This window comes from Balearica regulorum, chromosome 1 (genome assembly GCF_011004875.1).
Source record: "Balearica regulorum gibbericeps isolate bBalReg1 chromosome 1, bBalReg1.pri, whole genome shotgun sequence".
NCBI classification, from domain to species: Eukaryota; Metazoa; Chordata; class Aves; order Gruiformes; family Gruidae; genus Balearica; species Balearica regulorum.
In genome coordinates, this window is record NC_046184.1 from 8,301,391 (window position 1) to 8,315,874 (window position 14,484).

Genomic DNA, 14,484 nt, shown 5'->3' on the forward strand with positions numbered 1-14,484 from the left:
ACTACTCTAGGTCAATGCCCATAACTTCACAGTCCTTACCTACTGAAAAGTGCTACCCTGCTCTACCTTTAACCCCACCACGTTGCCACAGTATTAAGGACATGCCTCTTATTCCAAGCACCTTAAACCGCATCTAAGCCCATTTTAATCACTCACACAGAGGCTTTGTTCCCTTCCAATACTTTTAGTGAACATAATGTTAGAAGAGGCTGAAAATTTTTCCTTTCTTAATCGTGACAAACCCTTTTTCTGCTAAGTACTTTGTAAGAGGGCTGCTGCACAGCACCATTACTGGAAACAAGGAGTTTATATTGGAAACAGTGATGTAATCTTGAACACAGCACCAAGCTGCATGAAAACCCTGTCATGCTTCTGGAAAGAACATGCATTTAAAACCTAACAGACTCTGTCATCATCATAAAATGCACACACTACTGCTGCCTGCTCTCAAAAAACTTCATTAAATGGGGCTGAGCACAGCAGCAATGAAGTGCAGCCTCCCCTGACTTTGTACAGTACGTGGGCTCATTACTACCACCGGCTGTGACCATCTCCACGCTAACAAGGAAGGGGAAGATAAAAACCTGCACTAAATTAGAATCTAGTTTTGTGATCACAGAATAAGGGAACAAAATTGATGTGAACAGAAGTCAGTGCTGGAGGGTACCTCTCACTACCTGTCCGTTACACACTTAGTTATTCTTTGCCTAGCATTAACACCTACTCATTTCTCCAAACCAGGGACTCTCGTTATCATCCTCATTCCTTTGTTGTTATCAAACTAGCCTTCCTCTGGGGAAGTTTTATCAGCTTCAGTGAACACTGGCCACTGTACTTCACATAAAACTTGGAAATTTTGAAATTAAGACAGTAAATCATCACTACTCTGCACACAAGAGATAAGTCCAGGTATAACAAAGATAAAATTATGCTATTTTATTAAATCAGTAAAAGAATACTGAAGAGAAGTGCACAAGACTTGGCCTTAGTGAACATCTGAATAATCCTGGTAAGGATTACAGGAATCTCCAGGATTTTAACACAGCATAAGTTTTATTATTAAAACTATGCTTACACCTAAAGTGCTCTGGATTATTTAAGATTTACAGAAATGAGAGCCAGGAGACCTCATCTCATCAGGAATATGCTGTAATAGCCTCTGATTTACTTTGCATTCACAGACTATGTACAACATACTATAAAATGAAATAATAAAAAGAGAAAAAAGGAAAGAGCTAATATGGTGAAAGACCCAAGCAATAGCAAGGAGGGGAGGAAAAAAAAAAAAGACATTTTAAAGACAAACTATCTGCATGCACAGTTCTGAAATTATAATTCCCAACTTCCCTATAACATTACTGCATGTACTGCAGATGAAACAAAGCAATGGAGAATAACAGGGCCATGTTGCCTCTTTTGAAAGGAAAATTCCACCACCATGTCTAGCTAATAAAGAGTGGAAAAGCAACAGGCAAGACTAAGAAAGCAGAGAATGAAAAGTAATAGTATTGATTCAAGTAGTTCATTTTTTATTAATGGATATTCTTTCCAATGGACATCATAGAAGCATTTTATGCTTAATAGGTGCCATCGCTGTGCAAATGTTTTCTAAAGTGAAGAATGATTTATTCTAAAGTACAGAAAAAAACCCTTTACTAAGGCATTAAATGGCTTCATTTCCCCCATCCAAAGCCTGCACGGAAGGACGTATGTGAGAAACAGCAAGAATATGCACAAGTTCTTTACAAAAATGTCATCATAGGAGACAGCGTATGCAGAATTCAAGAACCAAAATGAAGTGTGGACCCTGTAAAACAAAGTAAAACTTATCCTCAGTAAAAGCCCTTTGATGTTGAAACAATTTAATAGAAGGTGAGTACTATAGATGCTGAAGTATTCCGTTGTTTTAAATTGCAAAGCAAAATAAAATGTTTTCTTTTGGTAACCCTGGTTAATTTGTCTGTCAGTGATCCTTGACTTCTCAGAGGAGAAGGCGTGTGTATTATTAACCACTGTTCAAAGGGCTCCAAAAGAGAAAAAAAAAAAAAAAGATGCATTCTGTGTCCTCAAAGGACAATTGAGAGCTTTATCCAAAGCCCTTCTGGGAACTTCACTGAACAGCAGACGGAATATGCATGAATTCTTCCCACCTGGTCTAGACTAGTCACCCCAATTCACTGCATTTGCTGAAAAGCTACCACTGTCCAGAGGTGCAACTTGATGACTATAAAGGAAGATGGACAGTTCAGTTGGATGGGCAGCGTTAGATGGGGTGAACACAGGTTTGAATAAACTCTTCAAGAAACCATCAGGTGCTTATAATACTGACCTGACATAGTACTGAAAATAGCATTAAAACTTTGACAGTTAAAAGATGATGGTTTTTGCATAAGCATGCAAGTTACCCTCTCCTCCATTTACTCTTTTATCCAGTCACTATGAAGTTTATACAAGGACTATTCAAGAGCAGGGTGGCCAACTAACCTGCACTGGTATCCTGACAGCATTTGTGTCCTTGAAGCTTTAATACACACTAAGGTCTCTTCTCCCAGGACTTAAAGAAATATTTTATTTATTTTAATTATTAATTTAATTTTAAAAAAAAATTTTTCTATCTACATTTTCTAATACAGTTTTCTATTTGGGGTATAGCTCTAATACAGTAAATACACCTCTGTTGTTAACTTAATCACCTAAATTGCCAGACAAATCACAGGAATTCACTGCAGTCATCCTAAGATGTATGGCTTTGAAACACTTTATAATTAATTTTCAGCTTGATCCATGTGATCAACTGTATTAAATATACATCAGATTTCAATCAGAAGTTTCTGCTTCTTAATTCAACTTCTGTTTGCATTTACAATGGCACTTTTCCATACACGTGAGACATGGGAAGCAAGATGATAACCTAAACTATGTACAGAAATAATATGTTGCTGTTTTCTGTTATTCCCAGAAAAACATGCATATCTTGCATGGGTGTTTTTTTTTTCTTTCCTTAAAAGAAAATCAATATTCAATAATCTACGGGGGGGGGGGGGGGGGGAAGAAAATAGGAAAAAAACCCCTCAGATGGATACACAAGTCCTAGTCTCAGAGCCTTACAGAAAGGGACCAATTGCTTCCACCTTCTCCCCCTTCCTGCTTCTGATTTAAATGTTTGTGATACTTATGTTTTGAGTATTTATCCCCAATTCAGTCTATTCCACTTATTTTAACTATGAAACTCTAATTCTACTAACAGACTAAATCCCATTGTTTAAACTACAAATTTTAATCCATAATTAAAAGGCAAACCAAGGCCTCTTTTTATTCTTTTTGCATAAATTGCTCTCCTCCTTCCCCAGTCTCCACAATAGAGAATGTCATTTGTTGATATTTTGCTTTGTAATCTCATTAACAGTCTCTTCTCTCTGCCATCGGTTAGCTTTTATATTTAGATAGAAACGTCTTCAGATACTGCTAGCACCAATTACAGCAATCACATCCAGCTGGAATTGAAAATGCTGTTTAATCTATTGTGATTTTGTTGATATCATATTCAGATTAACTGTAAAGGTGGTTGTGGTGGGGAAATTGTTACAGGTTTGGAAGGATGTAACGTACTTGATACCCATTTCCTTTATTTATTGAGCAAACATGCAAGGAAGCATGCGTTTTCCTCCAGTGAGCCAAAAAGGCACATGAGACAGTCATAGTGAGGAGACTGTGCAGAAGCAGGACCCTTTCCTGCCCATGTGTCCTGTGTACATCCATGCGTGTGCTGCAGGATACTGGCTGGAGATGACACGGGCAAGCTCAGACTCAAGGAATCATCCTCTCTGTTGCCCTTAGAGGTGCCATCCTTTATGCTATCTTTTGCAGTGGCTGCCCTTGGGCAAATGACTATCAGATGACTAATAGTCTTCTGTGTGAAAGGGAGCCAGGAAGCAGACTGTTAATGAAGCCTTCCAAATGGCACCCCAAAAGCCCAAAGGGTACTGAAAATAGGCACCGGGATAGGATCAGCAATCTTCTTACAGAAACCAGAGCCTCAGTGGTGCAGCTGACCTTCATTTTCCAACTTCGTGTTGAAGGACTAGCCTAAACATGCATAAATAATGGGTCCTTATCAGCTGGATCTACAAGCATTCCATGCTGGTGAGAACAAGTCATCTCCTCTTGTGTCCTATTGTGTCACCAGCCACAGATGCTAAATATGATCCCAAACCACATCTGTTTTCACTTGCGCAAGGCCCTTCACAGACCAGACTATCTTGCCAGAACCTCATGTTAGATTGCCATTTATTGATTCTGGTGCTGGCGGTGAAAAATCCAAGGTTTTAAATGACCAACATAACCCTCACTTTTGAAATCTAATTCAAATCAGTTTTAAGACTTCCTTCTTATGACTAATTCCCTTTATCCATGCATCTATTAGATTTAAGAAATCACAGCAAGCTTCAATTTTTAAACTTGTTTTTAACCAAGGTAGCCCTTCCTTGAAAGACCACAAAGGTTCTTCATGATCTGCACATCCAAATATTTTCTTGCACAGCCAGAGGCAACTTGTGCATATTCAAAGTTTGCAGTCTGTGGGTTTCAATGTTTTACATCATGAGCAAAGTACACGCAGGTTCCAAATAATCCCATGCCTCCATTTTTCACTTCAGTGAAAAAGGATTCAACAAGACATACCAGAGGAGAAAACAGTGGTGTTGATATATATTGTAGAAATGAATAGATGCTAAAAATGAAAATTATTTAAGCGGAAATCTTGATTGTTAAACTTCTGTAGCATTTTCTGTTTCAGTTATCCTTTGCAGAAGGGTTGCTGTAACATGAGCCTTTTCTTTGTTAGAGGCAGATAAATTACACCACTAATCGGTCGCATATAACACATACTTATTCAAATTCTTTATTACACATGGAAAATGACTCAGTTCTAATGTTCTAAGTGAATACATTTTCAGCTGTTATTCCTATCAAGGTTGCATTAAGAGACATAAGTGAAGGCAGAGTAAGTTCACAAAATCATCAAAGTGAAACTAATTTTATTTACTTAGACAACATCACCTGAAGCAAGCTGGGCACAAAGTGGAACATACATTTTGTTTACAGATCAAATTAGATAATAGTTTTATAAAAGTTAGCAATTTGATTATTTTTGGTCCAGATTCCAGATTTAAGAACTAGTAGAGTTATCCTTTTCTATCTTAATCATATTCCTGACTCTTCATCACTTTCTCAGCTATGGAATAGCTTAGTGAATTGAGATTACTAGTTACTGAATTCATTGAATGGGGAAAAAAAAAAAAAGAACAAGAAAATATCTCTGAATTTGACAGAAAAACTACTGTCAAATTTTGCTTGTTTCTCAAAAAAATGGGTTCCAACCTCTTAACCAGTAAATTTCAAACAGATCATAAATGTTCAGGGCAGGGGGGGAAGCCTTACGGTGCTTAGATCAGGGTGGAAGGGGAGGTTAAGTTAGACTGAATATTTCATTATGGCTAAACTGTACTTGTAAATAAGATTTTTTTCCCCCATTACTTCTACGTATTTCTAATCCAGTTTAAATTAATGTTTTGATCTACACAATCCTAAAGACCTTCATCCATATATACATTCAACAATTACTGAAAGAAAATCTCAAAGTGGACAAACCAAAATCACGAGGCATTCCATCCTGAAACAGGTCTTTGCCAATCTTGAACTTACAGTTAGTGAGTGGTTAAGTCTTATATCCCCAATACAGAACCTAAAGTACAGTCCTCTGACCTCATCTTGGGCAAGACTCGCTCCTGTATCAAACACTGGCAGGATGCTTGTACAATAAGACAAAGGCACAAATGTAGTGGATGCTTCCATACCTCACTGAGCTACCAGTTAAATAGCAGAGCAGCGAAGACCACAGCGGTGCTGCTTTACCTCACACCAGGCACCCAGAGCAGGATCAGATTCATGTCAGATTTATGTCTGGCAGAAAGTCTTCAGGCTCTGCTCACCTGTGTTATTCTTTCCTGGAGAAGCGGAAAACAATTCTTTGCGAGGCACAGTGCTCCAAGAGCTGAAGTCTTCCTTTTCTTCCTGCTACAGCTCAGTTACTGCGCTTGGGCGATGGCTGCTCAAGTATAGGATGGCCCCTCTTTCCTGCCTACCTTCTACCCTCACTTTTACTGGCAACCACAGAAACCACCTGGCTGCTAGATCAGATAGCAGAAGCTGTCCTAATTGCCCTGCAGCAGCTGCTGCCTGCCTCTCTCCCCTCTCTTTTCCCATCTCCCTACATCAGCCCTGCTCTGGGCGGCTGGTAGAGGAGTCTGTAATTGCACAGGGGATGTGAGGGGCGCCCAGCTCCACCTTGGGAGGTTTCAGTGTCTTAGAGCAGTCCTGCACAGAGAGGTGGAACCACCTTGTAATCTCGGGCTCTGTTGGCTAAAAAACACAAAGCAAACATGGGATTGTGTGCTTTTGTGTACACAACAGAATAAAAGGAGGCAGAGATGGTCAAAAAGATACGGCTGCGTAAGTGACTGTAGGAGCTTTTGGCGCAAACGCAGAAGTGCCAGGGAGACACACCAGGCAGATGTGTTACAATGAGAGCAAGGATAACAGCACTGTAACAGAGAAACCCGAACTGGTTCAACTGGGTCCTTCTCCTTATAAAATAGTTATAAAAAGAAATGTGAGATTAGAGGACTAGCTGAAACTGGTGTGCTAATAAAACACAGGAAACCATTGATCTCAGTAAGACATTTACTGAGTATGTACAGAGAACTGGGTCTGTAGGGCTAAAATATCTTATTATTTCTTATTAAATTTTTTATACATGTACAGTTCCTTGTAAAAGTCAAACACAACAACTAGAGAGAACCCATACCCAAATGATTCTGCAGTGATCATGGCTTTCCTGAAATTCTGAAGGCAGACAATACCAAGGCTTTTCCTGCACAAGGCTGACCATTTTAAAAAGCTTTTCACAACCTGCCAAAATAACTTAGATGATATCACGCCATCTCAAAAAACACAGATGAAACATAAGGATTTCAAAGAAAAAACACTCTGAGATATATACATTTTTACTTTTTTCTTTTTCACATGAATAACTGTGCAACTGAGGTCCCTTTAAACTTAAGCATCACTAACAGCATTAGCCTGTAGCACAGAGAGCCAAAAAGGAAACCAAGAATACAAAAGGAGAGATAGAATTTACTTAACAAGGTCTACAATGCAACGAGGCACATCTCTGCCTTAGGGAAAAAAAAAATGAAAAAAACCCAAAAACTGAAAAGACACTTACCACAGGATTTTGTAAATATGGGTTGATGCTCACATACTGCTCAGCGTTACATGCAGTTGTGAAAAATTTACTCTGTCTCATGAGATCATATACATACACCCTAAGTTATAAATTTATGCAAGCTTTTGCCAGAACCAGTCAGACGTTTTCCTTCATTTCTACAGATGCTGAAAAGTATTATCGCATCCATACTCTATCATGTCCAAATTTTCCTGGCTTTTGAAATGATCCACACTTCCTATTTAAAGCTTGAGCTGGAATGGATGTTTAACTCATTTCACAAAGAGTTTGGTTATACATCTCCCTTTATGAAAAATTTAAATTGTTTGGCTAAGAAGCAGTGTCTTTTTACCCCAAGACACTACTCCAGCAGCAGTTAAGTAAATATCATGAAACAAAAACAGGGAAAGGAACCAAAGTGTTTTGTAACTAACACAGAAGAGGGTTTTGGTTTGTTTTCATAAAGTTCAAACAGAAGTTTTATGACTTAAGTAAAACGAGTGCAAAAGGGTTTAGAGAAGGAAGGTTTCCATTAAAAGAGATCCGAACTGGTCAACAGTAATTTGAGCTCCATATGAGCTCACTTTTTGCCATCCCACAGTCAGCAGTGAAGCAAAAGCTCCACAAAACACAGGAGGGAGCTGATGACAGATGAGAGGGCAAGAGGCAACACAGGGGCCATCTCTGAAATAATTATTAGCACTATATTACAGCCTGCCATGAGTACACCTTTCGTACATTTTTAAAGCTGCAAACGTAAACAGCACTTAGAAGGAAATTTAACTTGAGTGGTGAACCAGGAAATGAAAAAAATTGGGCTGGAAGAAAATGATGGATTTTCCTGTGTCCCAAGGAACAGCCCCATGAAGTCCCAGCTCCCAACTGAGAATCCCACTTCATGGTCACCAGGGCTCTCCATCTGCAGCTAGTGGGATTTCAGGATGCTGTTTGCTTTCCCCACCCTTTGCTGGCTGTCATGAGAGGCTGGTATCAGCTGTGGCAAATCCTCCCTCTGGAACATGGAGAAGCTGTAAGGCAGTTCAAGACAGCTAACGTCCAGTAAACCTCAACTGCTTTAGGGGTCTGGCAGAGACACCCAGGCTTAGGGAATGTCTTGGTTTGGGCTGGGATAGAGTTAATTTTCTTCCTAGTAGCTAGTATAGTGCTGTGTTTTGGATTTAGTATGAGAATAACGTTAACAACACACTGATGTTTTAGTTGTCGCTAAGTAGTGCTTACACTAAAGCAAGGACTTTTCAGCCTCTCATACTGCCCTGCCAGCGAGTAGCTGGGGGTGCACAAGCTGGGAGGGAGAACAGCCAGGACAGCTGACCCCAACTGACCAAAGGGACATTCCATACCCTGTGATGTCATGCTCAGCATATAAACTGGGGGCAGTTGGCCGGGGAAGGAAGTGCAGAGGTGCAGATGCTGTTTGGGGACTGGCTGGGCATCGGTCGGCAGGTGGTGAGCAACTGTTTTTCATTTGCATCACTTGTTTTTCTTGGGTTTTATGTCTCTCTCTTTTTGTTATTTTCCTTTTCAATACAATTTTATCATTATTATTATTATTTTATTTCAATTATTAAACTGTTCTTATCTCAACCCATGAGTTTTCTCACTTTTACCCTTCCAATTCTCTCCCCCATCCCAGCGGGGAGAGTGAATGAGCGGCTGCACAGTGCTTAGTTGCTGGCTGGGGTTAAACCATGACAGGGAGTCATCCCCCACCTGCACTTGTTTTAAATCAGTTCTGATTCACAGCAAAATAATTTTTTGGATTGTGAAAAGCAGCAACTAAAAATGCAACCTTGCAACAATGGTGCCAATGAAAAGCTGAGCCAGGACACTCTCTGACAGAATCTGCAATTTATGGGAAATGGCAGACCAAGAAGCAAGCTCAGGCCAGGCCGAGCAGTAGGTAGTGCTGCCTGGAGTTCGCCCCTGGCTGCCAGCACCCACATTGCACAAGGGCAACCTGAGCACAGTCCCACCATTTCCTGCAGCAGGTGATGCGGGTGACCCTTTGGGGAGAGGCCCCCACAATCCCCCGGCACTGGCCCACAGGAGGATGGCCTGGGGAGAGTCACGACAACCCTGCAGCTGACAGGAGCGCAGTGTCAGGGCCACACTTAAAGCATGGTGTGGATGCTGCCCCTGCACCTTCCTCTCGTGCAGCATGGGATGGCGCCCAGGGACCCCCCGCAACTCCTGCTCCGACAGCTGGGCCCTGGAAGGACACAGTAACATGCGGGCTGCCTGACAGGGACATAACAAGACACCGCTTCATCTCGGGCAGCGCAGCAAGTCTCCCTTCTGACAGCTTAACTTTTCATCTGCAGATCTGTGCGTAATCCGCTCAGCGTTAGAATCTGCAGTTAAACCTCATTGGTTGAGCCTGAAGATTAGAGATAAAAAATGCGAGATTCAGGAACAAAAAGTAAAGCAAGGCAGTCTGATTTGTTGTTTCGCTCCTCATTACTTATCACTGTAACTGCACCCAAAGGACAACCGCCTGCGGGCAGCACTGATACCCGTTCCTTCCCTTCAGGAGAGCTGGGCAGGGTATTACTGGTCTCCAGCAAAACAAAGTTGGGAACTTGCAAAAACATCACACAAGTTTGGAGCAGAGAGGTTCATTCCTCTTGGGGAACGCAAGCTGAGCCACCAGCTGCCCAATACCCGCTCAGACAGTTTAAATCCTGACTTACTAGGTTGAGCAGCACTTGCAGAAAGACCTTGCATCAATAGGAACCAGGGTAATGGTATAGAAGGAAGCAAGGCACAGGATTTGCTGAACAGGAATTTTCCTCTCCAAAGAATTCTGCAGGTGGCATCCCGCTTACTGCGGTAAATCAAGACAACCCTGAGCAGACATTACAAGCAAAGGCAACAGGAGTCCTGCTGCAGGATCCCTACTCGTATATACTCTGTATATACAAAGGTGATTTTAAACACACATTGACTCGACAAAGGTGATACTTTAGGACACCAGTGCAACCACACAAATGTAGAGAACCGTGTACCCTGAATAACCAAGATTTCTTTGCATATAGAGACTTGCTAGCCCATTTTTCTTCAGCTTCACTGTGCGATGGAAATGTATATGGTAACATAAGTATTTCTGATAACAGGTAATAACAACTTAGTAGAGTCTCTCTGATTTTTATTTATTACATGGGCAAGAGGCCAGACAAAGCATTTAGTTAATTAAAGTTTTATTGATACTAGTAACGTTCTGACATCCTTTTTTTTCCTCCCCCCTGTAGATTGTGGTCCTTAGCCTTCCTTTTATGTACAAAAAAAAAAAAAAAGAAAAAATAACTGTGTAACTTCCTGCAATATCCAAATAAAAAAAGCTACTGCTAAAATAACTAAATAAAATAAAAAATGAAGTCATCATTCAACATAGCCATCCCCATAGAAAGAAGAAGAAATGGGAAAGAACCTTGCCTAGGCTGTTAAGGGGAAATACTGTATTAAAAAGGTAAGTTTTGAATAAAATAAAAAAAAAAGGAAAAAATAATGAGATCCTTATACTCTGCAAGTCGGCCAAATGTATCAGCCCTTGTTATATTTATTTGCCATGTGTTACTCACTAGGCATGTTCATGCACTGGGAAGAATACCAGATAATATATGTGGTTATTGGCCAGCAGAGATAATACAGCTAGAATGCAAGCTCTGCAAGGTCTGCAGCAGTTTTCCTTAATAACTATTTCCTATTTACACAATGACTGATCCTACATGATGTGACAGGCCACTGATACAAAGAAATTGCTTTATGATATGATCCTCGACTGTAAAAAACAAAAAAACTCACCAGCCAACATATTCACTGTGGGCTTACTGAGTTTCAGACTACTGTGTCAAAGTTTCCACTTCATGTAAGACCAATTTTTCTCTTTCTGTGAAACAACCCAGCAGCACGTTGAATTCAATGGTTAGTGTTTCGACTCAAAGGACTGAAGCCAGTTTACAGATACATAACAACGTGAAATAACAAGAGTTTCCTATCTGTTCTAATTTTCAAGACTTTGCAATGCATGTGTCACTGAATTATAAGCACAGTTCATTCATTTACAAAAAGCATCCAGAAGGAAGCGATAAATGAACATTGCACCATCATAGCTGTAACCAAATGAAGGGACCAAAATACATAGGGGTTTTCCCCCCGCCCCGTCTTCAGCTTTGCAAAATTTTCCTGTGGTTCACTGGTCAGAAAGTTAGCAAGAATGAAAGCGTATCTACTATTCCCCATCTCAGCTACCCACCAAATGACAGTTAAATAGAGCTGAAGGAAATTGGTGTGGTTTGCTTGCACAAAAGGCTTTCTAAAAAGGTAGCAACCATGTTGTAAAGCATTTAGACACAAAGTAGGAAGAATCTAGATGCTATTCAGATACCCTATTCAGATAATCTTAGTTAAATCAGCATGGCTCTAGCACAAACCAGACTGCAGGAGCTGGGCTACAAGAGCCACCACGTGGAATTCCCTTGGTGCAAAGCTAAGCTGCAAAAAACACATCCAGAGAGACCATTTCATAACCAAGAAGCAAATATAGGACCAGGTCAAGTATTTAAGTTAAATGACCTACTTAGATTTCTTATATGATAATTTAAGCATGCACTCAAAACTTAAGTTTTGGCTGGTTTCAGCCAAATTTTTAAAGGGTTTGAAGCCGCCAAGATATGAAGGTCCCCTAAATTTCATGTAAACTGGTGGCTGAGTAACAAAAGACTCCAGCCAGGAGTCTGGGCTCTGACAGGGCTCATTCCAGTGCTGCTAGACAAGAGTTGCAAGTAACAGCCTTTGGAAGCACACTAAAAAACACCACCAACACCCCACAACTCAAAGAATTTGGATCAAGAGGAAATAAAGTGTCAGGAAAACAAGCCCAAGGTTTATGAAAGGCAAAACTGGAGGATCCCCACATTGACTACATGTGAACTGGATGACCACGGGGATTTAGTTATGCAACACAGAACAGTACAAGCTTGTGATGCTGGTGTGAGAGATTCTTGCAAGCTTGTCTCGTGCAGATCAACTAGAAATTTTACAGCTTTGGTTTGTAGCAGAAATACATATGGTACAAACAGATAAACTTCAATAAATAAATAAATAAAATTGGGGTAATCTCACCTTTTATTTTCTTTCCAGTCTAGTACTGCAGTCTGATCCATTTTCTTCCCAAATCCAGAGATCAGGTCAAAATTTATCAAATATGATTCACAGATTTGTAGAGGTTGGAAGGGACCTCTAGAGATCATCTAGTCCAACCCCCCTGCTAGAGCAGGATCACTTAGAGCATGTTGCACAGGATGGCATCCAGGCGGGTTTTGAGTATCTCCAGAGAAGGAGACTTTACAACCCCTCTGGGCAACCTATTCCAGTGCTTGGACACCGACAGAGTGAGGAAGCTTTTCCTCACATGCGGATGGAACTTCCTGTGCTCCAGTTTGTGCCCATTGCCCCTTGTCCTGAATGACGATGATGAAAAGGTCAATTCTAATGTACCTACCTGCCTGCATTTCTTCTCAAAACAGGTGTCTTGTAGGATACTTTTGGCTTCTATGGCATATTTAAGAAGAAAAAAGAAAAAGAAAAAACCCCACACCAAACCCCAAAAGCTCAAACTATTTGTGCTTTAAGTACAAAGACCTCTTCCATTAGGAAAAACACATCGAGAGGAACATAATTAAAATCTCAGATTCTTGCAAGAACTACTTTCAGTCATTTACAAACTTCTGTCGTTTGCCAATTACATAATTGACATCTATAATCTAAAGCATCTTTCACTTTAGAGGGGGAAAAAAAAGAAAAATATTAACCTTTAACAAATTGTCTTATATGGGAAAAGGTAACAAGGTCTAACCCTGCTGCAATGAGAATAAATCCAGTTTAATCCTGGGCCAGTTATTCAGCTGAGGAAAAGTCCTATCATCAAAAGTCTTTCCAGTTCCTCTCCACTTCACTTTTACTTCTCTTGCTTATTTTGTTCAAGCTTAGAGCAGAATCAGGCACAGACCCAATGGTCTGCTGCAGTTCAATATCATCATTCGGGTCTGGAAGATACATACAACTTGTACTGAGCCACACGGCTTCGCTCTGTGCTTTACAACTTGCCTATGAAAAACAACACATGGAGTCCAGAACAGGGCTGGGAGGAGAAAAATCATGGTGCCACCACAAGTAACAGCAGCAAGGCAGCTTGCTTTTATTCAGCACACACATACGTGTACACCTTAGCCGAACTGCAACTGAGGGCCTTTAACTTCTGAAGTTAAGTTTTCAGCTTAAAAACAGCTGGCTTTGGATGAAAAGTTATATATTCTTAACAAACACTACTCAGGCAAAGGAGAGAAGAATTGCACTGTAAATTCAAGTCTCCCACAAAAGAGACATAGAAGATATGCGCATCAGAAAAAAAACCCAAAACAAGCAATTCACAGTAGAGACTAAATTGTCAGAGAGTTGAAAGGAAGACAACAGAAAAATCTGATCATTTAAGCTGACCACCCTACATTTCAATAGTATGTCCATACCCCTGCTCCAATGCCAAACTGACCCTGTAAACTTCAAGCCCTAGATTCAATTATAAACCCTAAGCAAAGATAAAGAAAGCCCTTTTAAAAATGCTGTTCTACTCCCCTTCCATTAAGGACTTCAAAGTAACACCACTTAAATCTTGTCTAGGCTTTAAGTTTCCCAAACTTCAGTGATTCAAGCTTTTAAACTTCCATTCATCCACTCTTCATTCAACAATTGGTTTACAGAAAGATTTTTAAATTGTTTTTAAGAGCACCATGGCTCACAGTAGGACCTTTTGATTCTCTAGCATGCACTATCACTTATTTACATTAGGTTTTCCATTAGTCAAGTGCTGGCTAGTTCACATTCAAATGAATCACAAGCACCAGAGCAAACAATACTATTAAGGCAAAGGAATCCAATTCAAACAACATCCAGTACAGAAGACATTTAGAAGTCCAGAAAACTAAAAGAAGTTTGCTTTTTAACTTAGCATGTTTAGAAACAAAATATTATCATTAAGAAAGTCTGGAATTGCTTAAACTTACACAGTAACGCCACTAAACTCCCTATATCTTAATTTTCTTCAGTGACAGAAAGGCATTGACTGAAAACCCTAGGTACTGCAATTAATTAAATTGTTTCCAAATGCATCTCTAGAAAAGGGA

The 14,484-nt window shown here is 40.2% G+C and overlaps 1 protein-coding gene across 5 annotated transcripts in view; it reads right to left on the reverse strand.

Moving 5' to 3' along the window:
- FAM107B (family with sequence similarity 107 member B) overlaps window positions 1–14,484 on the reverse strand; it is a 63,677-nt gene that overhangs the window by 38,153 nt on the left and 11,040 nt on the right. For 2 of the 5 annotated variants that reach the window (XM_075769091.1, XM_075769172.1), the window contains exon 2: window positions 5,856–6,005. The exons of the other annotated variants lie outside the window; for them this stretch is intronic. The gene's annotated coding sequence lies outside the window, so the exon portion shown is untranslated. The remainder of the gene's footprint in view (window positions 1–5,855; window positions 6,006–14,484) is intronic. 5 annotated transcript variants of the gene reach the window in all.